This window comes from Pelodiscus sinensis, chromosome 1, assembly GCF_049634645.1.
Source record: "Pelodiscus sinensis isolate JC-2024 chromosome 1, ASM4963464v1, whole genome shotgun sequence".
NCBI lineage: Eukaryota > Metazoa > Chordata > Testudines > Trionychidae > Pelodiscus > Pelodiscus sinensis.
The window spans coordinates 137572646-137587942 of NC_134711.1; the positions used below are offsets into that span (position 1 = coordinate 137572646).

The 15297-nt window shown below is 49.4% G+C and overlaps 1 protein-coding gene across 1 annotated transcript in view; it reads left to right on the plus strand.

Moving 5' to 3' along the window:
* The window catches only part of CLCN1 (chloride voltage-gated channel 1), a 113982-nt gene that overhangs the window by 39275 nt on the left and 59410 nt on the right, over positions 1 to 15297 (plus strand). The window lies entirely within an intron of this gene.

The window sequence follows — 15297 nt, forward strand, 5'->3', positions numbered from 1 at the left end:
CAAACCCAGCCAAAATCGATCACTTGGAAAAGGTAGCTCTAACTACTGTGCACCTAGGCAGAGTAGGTGCATCTATGGAAATACAATCCGCTTCTGAAGTTTTTATCCCCAGTTCATCATTAGATGTCAGGGGAGAGATCATTAAGCCCCTGCCCACACCTGTTATAATTAGCCTCTATGGATATGTCTACACAAGGATCAAACCTGCCTTGAGGCCTGGTGTTGCAATTCACTGCTGGAGTCCCAGGCCGCATGTTCCAGGCTGCTCTGAGGGCTACTGGGGAGGAGGGGTACAGTGTGACACAATCCAGGTTGTGCCCACAGCACCACATCTTCCAGGAGAAGGGAGCCAACGCCCCCTGCCCAGGGGCCTGACAAGTCTATCAGTCACTCTGAAAAGGATATAAACCTGTGGTTGGTCCTGGCCAGCTGACTCAGACTTATGGGGGATGGGCTCTGTGGCTGAAAAATAATGATGTAAATTCTGAGCTGTGGGCCCCTGCAAGGATGGAGGGTGCCAGAGCCCAGGCTTCAACCTTACCTCAAACATCTGCACCACAATTTTAAAACCACAACCTGAGCCCTGAAATCCCAAATCAGCAGACCCAGACCAGCCACGGGGCTTTTATCCCCATGTAGATGTAGCCTACATGTTCATTCTGACAGAGGCTTCGGTCAAAGTGCAGTGCTCTCTTGCCTGATCTGCCCTCAATGCCTGGAGGTTGACTTCTCTGGCCCTAACATGGCCTCCCCGGCCATTTGTCCTAACGAGTTTGTTCCTGAGGGTATGTCTACACTACAAAGTTAATTCGAACTAACGGAGTGCTTAGTTCGAACTAGGTAAACCTCATTCTACGAGGACTAAGCCTAGTTCGAACTTACTAGTTTGAATTAAGGGGTGTGTAGCCCCTTAATTCGAACTAGTGGGAGGCTAGCCCTCCCCAGGTTTCCCTGGTGGCCACTCTGGCCAACACCAGGGAAACTCTATTACCCCCCTCCTGGCCCCGGACCCCTTAAAGGGGCACGGGCTGGCTATGGTGCCCGTGCCAGGTGCAAGCCTGCCAGCACCGAGCTAGCAGACCTTGCACCTGGCACGGCTCGAGCCAGCCACATGATGCCCCCCAGCCCTCCCCCTCTTCCCGGGACCAGGCTGGGAAGCGTCCACGACCTCCGCACTAGGCACAGGAAAGTGGCTGTCTAGGGCAGGAGAGCTGCCAGCCTGGCCACCCAGGAACAGGTGTGCATGAAAATCAAGGTGGTCCACTGAGACCCCCGACCCTGAGCCCTGAGCTTACAATGGCCATCCTGGGTCAAACCAAAGGTCCATCTAGCCCAGTAGCCTGTCTGCCGACAGCAGCCAACCCTAGGGACCCTGGAGGGGATGGACCGAAGACAGTGACCAAGCCATTTGTCTCGTGCTATCCCTCTCCAGCCTTCCACAAACTTTGGGCAGGGACACCACTCCTACCCCCTGGCTAATACCACTCCATAGACCCAACCTCCATCACTTTATCTCACGTCTCTTTAAACTCTGTTCTAGTTGTAGCCTTCACAGCCTCCTGCAGCAAGGAGTTCCACAGGTTGACTCTTTGCTTTGTGAAGAACAACTTTCTGTTACTAGTTTGAAGCCTGCTACGAATTCCTTTCCTTTGGTGTCCTCTAGTCCTTCTATTATGGGAACTAATGAAGAACTTTTCTGTATGCACCCTCTCCAACCCACTCATGCTTTTATAGACCTCTATCATATCCCCCCTCCGTCTCCTCTTTTCTAAGCTGAAAAGTCCCAGTCTCTTTAGCCTCTCTTCATATGGGACCTCTTCCAAACCCCTGATCATTATAGTTGCCCTCCCCTCTCCCACCCTCTCTCTTCCCCTCTCCCACCTCCTTTTCCCAGTCTCCCCCAGTTTTGTTCAATAAAGAGAGATTCTATTTTTGAACACAATTGTCCTTTATTTTGTACATCAATAAGAAGGGGGGCTAGGAAGGGGTAAGTGGAAGGAGGTGAGGGAGGAATGGGGTATGAGCCCCCGATGGGGAGGACTGGGTTGGCTCTGCGGGTTTCTGGGAGTGGAACCTCTCCTGCAGCCCCCCAATTGCCTCCTCTCCCCAGATGGCAGCCTGCAGCAAGTGCAGCCGGTCTGATGGCCGAGTGCTGTGATGTGCCCAGTGTGGGTAGTCCGGGCACTCCAAGCCAGGACTGCTTTGCAAGCGGGGCACCCCTGAGAACTGTCTGTCCGGGGTGGGGGTCGGGTCCCTTTAAGCACAGCCCTCGGCTAGCCTGAGACAGCACCTCCACGCTCTAAGTCCTCATCTGATGCCCTGCCAGCACTGCTTCCGGCCATCCTTAAGGCCGGTTCAGGGTCCACTTAATGTGGACATGCTAGTTCGAATTAGCAAAACGCTAATTCGAACTAGTTTTTTAGTCTGGATCCATTAGTTCGAATTAGCTTAGTTTGAATTAACTAATTCGAACTAAGTTAGTTCGAATTAACGTTGTAGTGTAGACATACCCTCACCTCCTTCCCTTGTTCTGACACATTCAGCTGGGCTGTGCTTTCTTGGGCCTACATTACCACTTTCCCATCCTGGCTTGGGGAAATCCCCTCATAAATCATAGAAGTGAATCTTATATAGTTGCTACCCACCTGGATCCCAAGAGAAGTCTTTCCTGCTTTGAGAAGCCCATTTATAGGTTCTGTGTCAACCAGGTCTCATGGGCTGAGGGGTGTGGTGTGCAGTTTTCTTCTCCTTTTCTGTCCATTATACTATCAACTGATACCCTCATAGTCACTCAAGAGTACAGCTACACAGTGGTGCTATTTCGGGATAACGGATGTTATCCCAAAATAGTGTTCTGTGCTGTCTACACAAGAAGCCCGTTACTTCAAAATAATGGGCATCTTATTCCGGCTTCCTGTAAACCTTGTTGCACAAGGAATAAGGAGGCACGAGCGGAATAGAGCACTATTTTGAAATTTGGCACTGTGTAGACAGAGCCAAATCTCAAAATAAACTTGAAATAAGCTACGTAGCTCAGATTGCATAGCTTATTTTGAGCTAGTGCTGCTGTGTAGACGCATCCTCAGTGTTGAATCTGCTGTGCAGCAGGTTCATTGCCCAGCTCAAGGTGGTGTGGCTGGCTTGGCTGCCTTTCTGTAGCTTCAGTGCCTAATGCAGAAACTCTCAAGACAGGTTCTCTGAGTCGTGAGAAGTGGGAAAGCAAAATGCCCACCCCAACCTGTAGGCTTCTATTCATCAGCTCACCTTGAATAAATAGTGCATGAGTCACACTGAAATGGTGCTTAAACACCCCTTTACCTTAGCCCCTCATTTGTATCAGGTGTCAGCTCTTCTGCCAGCTTCAGCCCTTGCCAGAATTTTTTATCTAGCTTTGATAACAGTGTGGATTGGTTCCAAGGTCACAGTTCACGCCACACATACTGTAGGTTCCAGAACATTATGGTTTTGCTTCCCCTTCTTTAAAAAAAAGAAGAGGATTTATGTTTTTATTTGTTGGTTTTATCCCACTAGAGGGAAGGTTACACAGAGGACGGATCCAGGGGATTGCTCACAACTATGGCAAAGCTTCAAAACTCCCTGCTTAGTATATATCCTGAACAAAAGAACACAGAGATTCCTTTAGGGTGAAATTGGGAACCCATCAGAAGATTGGGGAGCAGGGGATGGCAGAGAACTGTCCCCAACCCACTACACACATTTTGTTCTCTCCCACCCACTACACACACTTGTTATTTTCCCTGCATCTCCTCTAAGGATTGGCTTCCTCAAGGGTCCATGCAGGTGGATTTCAGATAATTTCTTCAGGCACATCTCTGCCCTAACATTTTTGACTGGCTCTTGCAGCAATGTGCCACAGGCTGACAGCACGGTGACTGTCCTGGGCATATGTTTCTGACATAGATGAGAAGAAGCTGTATTGAAGCCAGGCCCCCATGGCAGTCTCCCAAACTCCAGGTTAAAAGCGCCCTGGATGATTTTGTGACCTCTCAGGCCAAGTTCATGTGTGAGCTCTAAGCAATGTCACTTGAGGTAAACACTCGAACAGGGCTTACAAATTCAGGCTGTTCTTATGTCTCAATGGAGTTTCGTAAGTCCCCCTAGCTCTCAATTGCCAAGATAAATGAGATTGTATTTATCCCGCCACCCTTTCTTGCTCTCTCCATTTCCATTTCTGTAGTCCGTCCTTTTTCTTCCATTCCTGCTCATACTCAGCTGTGCTAATGCTTCCCACCTCCACCCTCCCCATGCCTTGTTATTCCAGAGCTAGCCCTCAAAGCTCTACCAACGCATCTCAAGTGGGACCTGACAAAAGGCTGTACGTACTCTCCAGCAGGTGGCTCTCCATCTTGGGTCTGAGATATTTGCAACATCCTCCTCCCCTTTGCAGCAGCCGCAGTCTCTCAGCTCCTGCTAGTTAATCTTTAGCTGCTTCTGTTTTATGAGCTCTGCAGAGAAAGCTCCTTTTACAGCCTTAGCAGGAAATGTGGTGAGAAAGCTTCATCCAGTGCTGCAGCCTCAATCCTCATCCTGTCTCTCTGTCCACAGCCTTCCCCTTCAGTTGTCTTACACCAGCTCTCTTCAGGTTCCCACTCCTTCCTGGGAGCCCAAAAGCTGGGAGAAGGTCCCACCACCAATGAACCGTCATCTTCTGACTCACAGTCATCCCCTTATCTGTGGCCAGTGACAGCTCAGCTGCAGAAGAGGTTATCACCAGCTTTGGCCCCATCCCCAATGGATTTATTACACTGCGTGTTTGCTCTTCTCTTTTTCCCTTGTTTCCCATCTCCTGTCACATCACCATTGTGGATCATATTGTGGGAAGCAGGAGAAAGACACCAGCTCCATAGGTCTGTGATACACTGGCTGTAGTGAGGTGTGGATCTCTGTGTGTGAGGCCTCAGCAACACCTATTCCAGTAAAACTTTTTAAAAGTGCTGATAAGTGGTATGATTTTTTTACATAATTAGACCAGAAAAGTCCTAGCATAGGCCCTGTCTACACCAGTGGTTCCCAATCTTTTTTATACCACAGACCGGCAAACCCATTCACAGACTTTTGGCAAACTGGTAACATTTTATTTGCATATGCATTATGGTAATTAATTGTAAGAGGTCACGTGTTAGTTTACATCACATCTGTACACAGTCAATACATGTTGTTGTAATGGATCAGAGTTTGTAGTTCTGTTAAAAGAGTCCTTTCTTATCTTGAGCCATCAACACCTATGTAAACTTGGATTGAAATTTTCATAGGGGTAGCCGTGTTAGTCTGTAACTGAAAAAACTTAAAAAACAACTAACAGTCCTGCAGCACCTTAGAGACTAACAAAATATGTAGATGGAATCATGAGCTTTTGTGGGCACAACCCCCTTCTTCAGATGACTGGCGTTTAAGGGATCCAGGTTCCAAATAAATAGTAGAGAGAGGGGATGGGGTGGGAAAGGGAAGGAGAAAAAAATAGGAAAAGAATAGTCAATTAGGGTATGTCTAGACTACATGGCTCCATCGACAGAGCCATGTAGATGAGTTTTCTAGATATAGGGAAATGGAAGCCTTTGTCGACCGCCCCATTATGCCTCGTGGAATGCCCGTTCTGCCTCGCAGACATTGTCGACTGCGGAGCGTCCAGACTACTGCGCTGTGCCGCCAAACAGCTGATCGGCACAGCGCAGCAGCCATTTTGATGTAAACAAAGCGGCGATTATTTAAATCGCCGCTTCATTTCCCCTTTTCAAGTACACTAATCTACATGGCTCCGTCGATGGAGCCATGTAGTTTACACGTACCCTTAGAGAGTCCATGCTAGCAGAAGCTGATAGAGTGGGTTCTAAGTAACCTTACGTACTTGGTGCTTAACTTTTTATGTCATTCGAATGCGGAATGTCTTTGTTTAAACCTCTATTGCAGGTATCCTACTTGTAAATGAAATTAAGTTCAGCAGCTTCCCTTTCAAGCTGGTTTTTGAAATAGGCTTGTAATAATATAGTAACTTTGAGATCCATTAGTGAGTGCACAGACAGGTTAAAATGTTCCCCAACAGGTTTCTGTATGTTGCCTTTTTGAATATCTGATTTGTGTTCTTTGTCATAGAGACTGTCCAGTTTGGCCAATATCCACGGCAGAGGGGCATTGCTGGCACTTTATGGCACAGATCCCATTGATGGATGTGCAGCTGTCTGAGCCTCTGATGTGGTAGTTTATGTGGTTAGGTCCTGTGATGATGTTGTTTGGATAGATGTGTGGACAGAGTTGGCACCGGGGCTGATTGCAGGGGCAGGTTCCTGGATGAGTATGATGGAGATGTGCCGTGTGGTTACTGGAAACAATTTGTTTGAGGTTAGGGATTGTCTGTAGGTGACGAATGGCCTGTCCCTCAAGGCCTGTGAAAGTGAGGGGTCATTTTCCAGGATAGGTTGTGGATTGTTGATAATGCACTGGAGGGGTTTAAGTTGAGGGCTATAGGTGATGATAAGTGGTGTTCTGTTGTTTTCTTTGTTGGACCTGTCTTGAAGGAGCTGATGCCTGCGTACTTGTCTGGCTCTGTCAATCTGTTTTTTCAGTTCTCCGGGTGGGCATTTCAGTTTTAAGGATGCTTGATATAGATCCTGTCGGTGTTTATCTCTGTCCGTGAGATTGGAGCAAATCTGGTTGTAACTTAGGGCTTAGCTGTAAACAGTTGATTGGGAAATGTGTCTGGGATGGAAGCTAGAGGCCTATGTTAACTCACAGAGGCATGGCCAAACAAGATTATGGATTTGCTTCACAACAGAGTCAATATGGGATAGTTTCTGTTATTAACCTCACTACATCACAACTATTACAGTCTTAGTACTACCAAATGGTTATACAGCTACTGCAAAGTGACACTTCAATAAGTACAGGCAGAGCAATGCATAAAAGAGAGTAACAGGCATTTAGAAATAATTACACCCCTTCAGTCTGTGAGGAGTCCCATTCCTGTCACCTCATACCAGGCCACAGTGGATGTGGCTCCAGCTGGGGGAATCCAGGGCACCCTCTGAGGTCTAGGTCATGGTAAAACTCACCAGGCATGGGACTACCTACACGTGTTATACTACAGTTGTTTACTGGGTGTGCGTGTACTGGCTCAAGACCACTTTCAACATTCTCATGAGCCGAGACCAAGGTCAAACTTGTTTACCAGCTCCAGGTATGGGTTAAAGCTGATAAGGGCCAGCTGCTGTTTTCACTTGCAGGGTCCCAGGCTATGCTAAGCTGTATACTTCAGGGATGGAAACTTCCATCTTAGCCTGCTAAGCTGCAAGACCTATATATGATTTTTTATGTGACAGCATGTAGGTAAGTGTAACAGTCCATAAGTTTCCAGTATACGGTGGTGGAAATGTGGCTGTCATGTAGTTGTACTGAAGTGTCAAGGACATGGATCTCTAGTGTGGATTGGTCCAGGGTGAGATTGATGGTGAAGTGGAAGTTGTTGAAATGCCTGTGGAATTCTTCAAGGTCTCCTTCCCATGGGTCCATATGATGAAAATGCCATCAATGTAGAGTAAGTAGAGTAAAGGTACTAGGGGGCGAGAGCTGAGGAAATGTTGTTCAAGGTCAGCCATAAAGATGTTGGCATATTGTGGGGCCATGAGGGTGCTCATGGCTGTGCCATTGACTTGAAGATACAAATTGTCTCTGAATCGGAAGTAGCTGTGGGTGAGAACAAAGTTGCAGAGCTCTGTGACCAGGTGTGCTGTGGCGTCATCAGGGATAATGTTCCTGACAGCTAGATAGAAACACTTGACACTACAGTACAGTTACATGACAGCCACATGACATAAATTGTAGAACCTAATCTTCTGTCCAAGACAATAGAACGTCTGTCCAAGACAATAGGGGTGTGTTATGTACAAGGCCAAAGTTATGCCAAAGTTATGCTTTTAAGCTCCCACTGTGCAGCAGGTACACCACAGAGATCTTAAGGGAGCAGCTGGGCTTGGTTTGGTGGCAGGCATGGTAAGGGACAGGTCGAGGCTCACTCTTTTGCTTCTGCTTTGAAAGCGAGATAGTGCCTGCAAATAGCAGCTCTTACCCACACAAGCCTGTGGGTGTGAGGGGGTCCAGGCATGGCAGCAGGGCAGGGGCTTATGCAGTGACCATGTGTTTGGTACCCCATTTGCCAGGAGAGGGCAACATTCGTGTCCTAAAGGAGTGTGTGGGCAGAATGGGGGCCTAGGCCTGGTGACAGGGTAGAGGCTCAAATCATGCTTTGTTGGGTATAAGCAAACAGAGGTGTATTGCCAGTGCTATCAGGTTCATGTATAGGTTCTCCTGCTTCATCCAAGTTATAATGCAAGGTACCAGTCTTCTCCGAATCACACAGATTGATAGGGAGTGGTTCCTTCTCTTCCTTTCTTCCCTACCAATATTTCCCTGCTTTTGGTTCTTAGGCCCCCTTTTTTCTCCATTTATATGGCAGTTTCAGCATAACTGCACCTGTTCCCCCTCCACTGACCACCTAATGCAGCTCCAGGCTCCCGCTGTCACCTCTGTTGGGTGAAGATCTGCATCTCACTCCCTCCTCACTGGGGGTATGTCTCCACTACAGTGTTAATTCGAGTTATCTTAATTTGAAATAGTTAATTCGAATTAAGCTAATTTGAATTAACGCATCTACACACAAAATGCAGTTCAAATTAGCATTTTGCTATTTCAAAATAGTGCGTCCACACGGAGTGGACTCTGAATCAGAGTTAAGGCTGGCCAGAACCAGTTCTGGCAGGGCACCAGGTCAGGACTTAATGTGTGGAGCTGCTGCCTGAGGCTAGCTGAGGTCTGTGCTTAAAGGGACCCTACCCCCACCCCGGACAGACAGTTCTCAGGTTTCCCTGCTTGCTTCCCCTGTGCTGTGTATAGTGTGGGTGAGGTGGGGGGGAGATGTTAGAGGGGGCTTATGAAGGGAGGGCGTCCTGTTGAGTCCCACCCTGGGGTCAGGAGTATGTCAGGTGTCTTCACACATGCGTGCGACTATCAGGCCAAGGCCCCTGTGTGACAGGTGGCTGGAGCCACCTGCCCAGGAGTGGCACAGCACTTGCTCGCCTGTGCACAGGTTGCTGCATGATCCGTAGTAAGCAAGGCCCACGTGCGCGGTGCCTGATCTCCCTTCCTTCTCCCCCACCCCTCAGTTAGGAAACAGTGATGGCACTTACATGGTGTGGCCTCCCCGGACGACCCTGCTGACTCTGCAGGTGGGACTGCTCGGGAGTCCTGGCGGTGTGGCGGCTCCTGCTCAGTGCTCTGGTCAGGGCCCTCTGGTCCCTGCTCACTGCCCCCTGGGGTGGCACGGACCATCCTGCCCCCCAGGATGTAGTCCAGTGCCTTGAAGTAGGGGCAGGTGTCTGCCCCTGCTGAGGAGCTGTCCCAAGTGGCCCTGGTGTACCCCTGCTGCAGCTCTTTAATTTTCAGGCGCACCTGATCCTGGGTGTTCCTGTGGCCTTTCTGGGCCATGGTGGCAGCTACGAGGCCGTAGATGGCCGCATTCCTCCATCTAGTGCAGAGATCATGGACATTGGGGGCCTGCCCCCAAACCTTAATGAGGTCTATGATCTCCTCACTAGTCCAGGAGGGAGCACGCCATCTACGGCCCCTGGCTGGCCCCTGGGTGCTGGGGGACTGGGCGGAGGATGGCTGGCTGGCACTGGCTGCCCGGCTCATCGTGGGGCCACTGGATCAGGGGCAGAGACTGCTGGCAGGCCTGGATCTGGCACGTGCGGTCTGCCCAGAGTCTACCCCTTTAAGGGCTCTGGGGCTGAGGGAGAGAAGTTTTCCTGGTTTGACCCATAGTGGCCACCAGGGGAAACTGGGAATGGCTGGAGGCCAACTAATTCGAAATAAGCGTCTATACGGTGCTTATTTAGAATTAGCTATTTCGAATTTGGCGTTACTCCTCGTAGAATGAGGTTTACCAAATTCGAATTAAGCGCCCCGCTATTTCGATTTTATTTCGAAATAGCGGTTTGCCTGTATAGATGTTATTAAAGTTAATTCGAAATAACAAGCCAGAGAGGTTAAATAGGCCAGTGCCTCTGCTTTGCCTTCTCCCCAAGGGCTATGAGCCCTTCTCTTATCTTTGCTGTCCTTTCAGCCTTATCCTTGACTGTTCTCCTTCATCTCTCCACCTTCAGTCTCTCATTATGTCCAAATACCTCTCTTTAATACCATTGCGTATGCATGTAAGATCAACAACTTTTCCTCACTATGCCCTGACGAAACCCTTGTCTGTTCTCGGACAGTGCCTTTCTTTCATTTCAGCAACTCTCTTCTCATTTTTCACCTCCCTCTGCTCCACTCTCTCCAAGGTGGTACTTACAGTTTCTCATCCAAAGCTTTGATCTCATCATATACCTCCTTGACCCCTTCCTTGACTTTCTGTCTCATAATTCATCAAAATCAAGCACCTCCTCCTCACCTACAAGTCCCCAATCTTACATCCCTCTAGCATCTATCACCTACATCTGCCTCACTCTCTGTCTGTATCTCTTGTTATTCCTGTAGCATATCTCCAGTTTAATTTCTTCATAACCTTCCTCTCACATGCTCCACTCCTTCCAGTCCACTCTCCTTATTTTACTTGGTACTCTCAGCCTTGTGCCTTCTGCCATATGTCATGTCTAACTGTGCAATAGTCTCCCCTTTGTTATCTACCAAACACTCTCTCTCCTCCAAATCCCACTTCTTCCCGCCTTGCTTCTCATTGATAATCTACATACCTTCCTTTTCTTCCCATATCGTGTCTTTGTATTGTCTACTTTAGAGTCTGAATGGAGCAAGGGAAGGGCCTTGCTCGGTGTGTGTAAAGCTCTTTCTATGATGCTGGAATTCTGTGCACATTGTTTTGCACAATAGTAACTCTGCCTCATCAAATTCTTTTCTCATCTCCCTGAAGTTTTAACTGGATATAGGACTCTTCATCACTCTTTGCTCTTAGCTGTTGTGTAGCATTGTTGTGTGGCCCACTAAACAGGTGCCATGTTCCATGTGAGAGGGGGCTGCATTCTAATGGTGCGTCATGAGATTCTTATACAGAGAAAGTGTAAAGTGCTCTAAGGTCTTTTAAAATGAAAGTGCGAGAGAAATGTACACAGTTGTTGTTCCTCTAACCCCTGGTTTGAACAGAAGGCTCAGAACCTGACGTCTGATAATTGTATGGGCAGGGCACACTGGGTAGTATGAGTCCTGTTCCTGGTGATTGATAGCACTTGGATTTGAGGTAATAAATCTCCCCTGAGATAGGGCTGTGAGAGAGGTGCTAGCACCCAAGGTCGGTCCAGGTATCACCCCCTCCACTCCCCCCCACCTTTGAGTGAGAACCTGGGAGGGGAAGTCTCAGTGCTTTTACCATAAAGGTGGCAGGTGGGGAGGATTTGGATGCGTGTGGGTGGGTGGGTGGGACACTAGAAACTATATTACAGCAGGTCTAAATAGGTGACTGTAGCATCCTGAGCAACAAAAGAAGGGAGTGTTGGACTGGAGTGAGAAACTGGGAATCAGGCAAGAGTGTGGAGCTTGAGCGAGAGAGAGCTGGAAAGGAAAGGAGAGAGTAAGAGAGATGGCTGACAGGAGGAGACTTGCATCGCAGGTGAGCCTTCCCGCTATTTCTCTTTCTCTCTGTTTCCTGCTGTTTTAAATAACAATATAGTACAGAACTGTAGTGAAAGCCCAGCACGGAGACAGTGGTCTGCCACCTGAGAGGGGACCAGTGCTACCCTCCCAGTGCTGCCTGGCATACAGAGAGACTGTGCCTGGGAGGGGTTGAGGCATATTAGAGCAGCGCGACACTTTTTCAATGAATAGAAATTTCACCAAATATGAATTTTTTTGAAGGAGAGCTCTGAAATTATTCATGAATTGGATCAAACTGGACAATTTCAGCTGAAAAAAACCCTGATGTAAAAAAAATCAAAATGTTTATTTTTTACCATTTTGAGACATTTCATTTTGATTTTTTTCATTTCAAAATGGCATTTTGTTTTCAAATTTGGCCAGTTGAAGAAACCACACAAAAGAGGATGAAGAACACTCAAAATGGCCAAATCACAATGCAAATCTGGAGAAAAAATCATGTGAAATGAAATGAAATGAAATGTTTTGGTTGCTTCAAAGCAAAATTTTCCTGGTTTTTCAGTTCAATGGAAAATTTTGAAAAATTATTTTCAGTTCAAATCAGACTAAACTTTTGCCAGATTTTTTGGTTTGGCCCCTGAATTCCCAAATTCATTATTTACTCAGCTCTATAGTATATGCCCACCTGCACAGTCAGCTGTATATGTTGCATCCTCCACACCCCCTTTGGGGTGAGTTACCGCCACCAGGACAGTAATGAGGAGCTAACCCTGAGTTTGTGTCTAGTTGCAAGAGCTCCTTGCACCTTGTCCCGCTTTGCACACTTACCCAAAATGAGAAATATTTACGGGTCGTGGGGTGGGGGCACATGTGCCACTTTCCAAGCACCACCAGTACAACACTGCTGTGTCCTGGGGGTAGGAAAGTGATATGCCAAGCAGTGATGAAACCAGGTAGCTGAAACGGGGACCTGAGAGCGGTAAGAAAGATGGGGGGAGGGCAAGAGACAGAGAGAGGTACCGCTGAGGGAGGGGATACATGGAGGAAGAACTGGGGTGATTCACAGCAGAGATGAGAGGTTGATGGAAACAGATGCAGACAGGGGAACTCTTGAGGATGCACACAGGAGTGGTGACCTCTTGTAAGAGTCACATAGGGACAGAGGGGCTGAGAGATGCAGAGGAAAAGCCTCACCAGGGGAATCTGGGCAGCTCTGAATAGAGATGCTCCCTTTAACATCCCCACAGAACGAGAGCAGGGAGGGCTGGAAAGCTGCAGTGAGGGATCTCAAACTAGAGCTGTGGAATGGAACATTTGGAGACTCCAAGCAGCGTGGGACTATTGTGTTGGACCCAGCAGAGGGTCGTCTTCCCCACAAAGTGGTCTGCAGAGTGAAAAGCAGGGCAATCCCTGTTCTCAGGGGGATTGTGTGGGGACTGGGCAGCCCCTTTATCATGGAGAAAGCACTAAAACCCCAGGATATACACATACATGACTGGGGCCATTCAGAGAGGCTGACTTGCTTTAGCCTCCACAAGAGGAAAGAAGGAGCTGCTAATGGCTCTTGGACAGTTCCTCTTTCCCTGCACGGGATTCCTGCCAAAGTGATATTCCTGAGTTCCTCGCCTCATTAATTAATAGCCCATTAAAAGTCATAAAGTCACTGATAGGCCAATACCAGCATGAAGACCTGCCACTGGGCCGTGTGGAGGGAACGTGCTTGCCGTCATTATCACTTGCTGGCAGGCTCCATGGCCCAGCAGATGTAGGTGCTACCTGATTGCAAGCAGAGCTGTGAAATGGGAGGCAAAGAGAGAGAGGGTGAAGGTCTAGCTGCTCTCATCCCTAGGGACCTTAGCACCATGATGAAGAGCTTTCTGAAGGCAGCCAGGGCTGAGTACGCACACAACTCAGTTCAGTGACATACTTACAGAGAGTTAATCCTTGGGGCAGACTGCAGAGATGCAGTTAAATACTAGTTATGGGTACCTTCCGGAGGTGCCCCAGGATCCTTCTTCTACATGCTGCTTCTCTCACAGCCACAAGGGCCTTGAACACCTAAGCTTGTGGTGTCCAACACGCTAGGCACTGGCCACATGTGGCTATTTGGCCAGTTGAGTGTGGCTAGTTCGCTATAGCAGCAACCACTACAGGTAGTCCCCGACTTACGCGGATCCGACTTATGTCGGATCCGCACTTACGAACGGGGCTTTCTCGCCCCGGAGGTCGAGGTAGCGGATTGCTACCTGCGAGCTCCGGGGCGAGAAAGCCCCGTTCGTAAGCTGCTCCGGTGCCCCTGGTCTGCTGGAGACCGTCTCCAGCAGACCAGGGGCACCGGGCGGGTTCTCGCGCTTCTGAGGCTTTGCCAGAGCAAAGCCTCAGAAGTGCGGGAACCCGCCGCAGCTGCGGCTTCAGTCCCGGTGCCTGTGGTCTGCTGGGGACCGTCCCCAGCAGACCACAGGCACCGGGACTGAAGCTGCAGCCACGGCGGGGTCCCGCGCCTCTGAGACTTTGCCAGAGCAAAGCCTCAGAGGCGCGGCACCCCGCTGCCACTGCGGCTCTGCTCCCTGTGTCCCTGGTCTGCTGGGGGGGGGGCAGCTAGTGTGCCCCCCCCCCCCAGCAGACCAGGCTTTTGTTTTGGACCCTGGGGCAGAGCAGCTGGGGCGCTGCCAATTGGTCCTGCAGCGCCGCTCTGGGCACTACTGGACCAACCCGGCAGCACCCCAGCTGCTCTGCCCCAGGTCCTGATTCAGCCGCTGCTGGTCAGTTTCAGCAGCAGCTGAATCAGGATGCCTGGGGCAGAGCAGATGGGGTGCTGCTGGGTTGGTCCAGTAGCACCGAGGAGCGGCGCTACTGGAGCAACCCAGCAGCACCCCATCTGCTCTGCCCCAGGCGTCCCCAAGTCAGCCGCTGCTGAAACTGACCAGCGCTGACTACAGGAAGCCCGAGGCAGAGTTGCTCTGCCCCGGGCTTCCTGGAATCAGCTGCTGATCAGTTTCAGCAGCAGCTGACTTGGGGACGCCTGGGGTTCTTAAGTTGAATCTGTATGTAAGTCAGAACTGGCGGTCAGTTTCAGCAGCGGCTGAATCTGGACGCCAGTTCCGACTTACATACAGATTCAACTTAAGAACAAACCTACAGTCCCTATCTTGTACGTAACCCGGGGACTGCCTGTATAGGCTTGGACACCTCGGCTATGCAAGAGAGGCTGAGGCTTTGCGCACATGCCCAGTTTGCCCTTTAGCCATCCAGCTGCATGAATCCACACTAGGCCCCATAGGTCCCTTTTACCTTTTCATTTTGGTGACCAAGGCTCTCTTGGGAGCTGGAGAAATGTAGGAGAGAGACAACCCATGGCCAGAGTACTGGAAACATGGCTTGCTCATAACAGGAGAGACAAGCAGAAATAGGGGTGCCATTGGACGGGCACACCTTCCTTCTCACACTCTCTCTTTCACCTACTCTGCCTCTTTCTGTACCTCTGGGTCTCTTACTCACTCTGTAGCTCTATTTCTCCCGCAGCGCCTTCTCCCCCTCCCTCCTTCAGGATTCCCCCCTCGCACACACCTGATACTCAACCCTGGCAGAGTTAATGCCTCTCGCTCAGATCAGATGTGGCACTAGGGAGGTCATGTGACAGAGGAAGGTTGCTATAAATATAGTTAAACCCTGCAATCACTGCCCCAG